The sequence below is a fragment of the Lepus europaeus genome, chromosome 5 (assembly GCF_033115175.1).
Source record: "Lepus europaeus isolate LE1 chromosome 5, mLepTim1.pri, whole genome shotgun sequence".
In the NCBI taxonomy this organism is placed as follows: domain Eukaryota; kingdom Metazoa; phylum Chordata; class Mammalia; order Lagomorpha; family Leporidae; genus Lepus; species Lepus europaeus.
The window spans coordinates 30795502-30797130 of NC_084831.1; the positions used below are offsets into that span (position 1 = coordinate 30795502).

General features: G+C 40.8%; 1 pseudogene; it reads right to left on the reverse strand.

Annotated features, from left to right (window-relative positions):
• Positions 1-522: 522 nt before the first annotated feature.
• LOC133759050 (small nuclear ribonucleoprotein G-like) lies at positions 523-711 on the reverse strand (annotated as a pseudogene).
• Positions 712-1629: the final 918 nt, after the last annotated feature.

The window sequence follows — 1629 nt, forward strand, 5'->3', positions numbered from 1 at the left end:
GCCCCAAGATCTATTTTTCTTTTGAAAGGCAGAGTGACAGAAAGAGAGGGAGAATCAGAGAGAGAAAGAAGTCTTCTATCCAGTGTTCACTGCTCAAATGCCTACAACTGCCAGGGCTGAGCCAGGTCAAAGCCAGGAACCAGGAACTCCACCTGAGTCTCCCACAGGAGCGGCAGGAACCCAAGCACTTGGGCCAGCACACTAGCCAAGAGCTGGACTGGAAGCAGAACTGTCAGCACTCAAGCCTTCACTCCAAGCTGGGATGTACACATCCCAGGGGAGGCTCAACTACTGCACCCCAATGCTCTCCCAAAAAAGGGGTTTGATTTACCAGACCCCTATTACGGTTCTAACCCATAACGGGTAGGAACATAGACAGACAGGTATAAAAGCTTTTCTAAAAAATTTAACCCAGCATCCCAGATGAAAATGTACATGGCCCGATTTCTGCAACGTAGTAAAATAGGCCATTTGAAGAGAGGACATGAGTGTCTCGGCTAAACAGCTGTTAGTTATTTGTACTCATTCCAAGGCTTCCAGCACAAAACCATTTGCTCACATCACCATCATTCCAATGTTGTTCTGCTGCCCACTAGTTGCCCTCCCCACACACTCATCTGTCAGAAGATTTAGGAAGGGACGAAATCCTCACGTTACTCCTTGGACAAGTCTGCCACCATTTAATTCAGTGAGAACTTCCTGTCTATACATTTTTTCAATTTGGGAGAGAGAGCTTTGCTTGTGGTGTCTACTTGGTGGGCCCAGAATTGTCTTGAAATGGATACTTTTTTTAAACATTTTATCCACAGATAACATGATGGGTACATAAAATTTATTAGACATTTCAAAAATCTATTCCGACAAATAAATGAATTTACCAAAGTCACAAATACAAGATGAAAACACAAAATTATAGCAGACAATACATAATAAACTTGGAGTAAACACTTGGAAAATGAAAGCTTTATTTTTTTATTTTATTTATTTATTAAAGGTATATTCTTTCTTTGTTTCTCATAAATTCTCATGTTAATGTGATATTTGCACAAAGAGAACAAATTCAATGGAGTTCCTAGGTATAGTTCTACAAATGAAATCACACTTCCCTTCCTCTTCCAACAAAATCTTTTTTATTAGGATCTTATTAACTCAGAACTCAAATCACTTAAATTTATTAGGTTCTAAAAATTTACTGTTCTAGGAGCTGGTGCTGTGGCATAGTGGGCTAAGCCTCCACCTGCAGTGCTGGCATCCCTTATGGGCGTTGGTTCAAGTTCCACTGCTCCTCTTCTGATCTAGCTCTCTGTGGCCTGGGAAAACAGTGGAATATGGCCCAAGTGCTTGGGTCCCTGTACCCAAAAGGAGACCGGAAAGAAGCTCCTGGCTCCTGGCTTCGGATAGGCCAAGCTCCAACCGTTGCAGCCATTTTTGGGGAGTGAACCAGCGGATGAAAGACCTCTCTCTCTCCTTGTCTCTCCTTCTCTGTCTGTAACTGATTCTCAAATAAATAAATAAATAAATAATTTACTGTTTTAACAAGTGTATGAATATAAGTAAAGGAAAAATTGGCAAGTGTGTTACTATAGTAGAATATTTAACATAATCCTCTCATTCGTTAATAGATCAAGT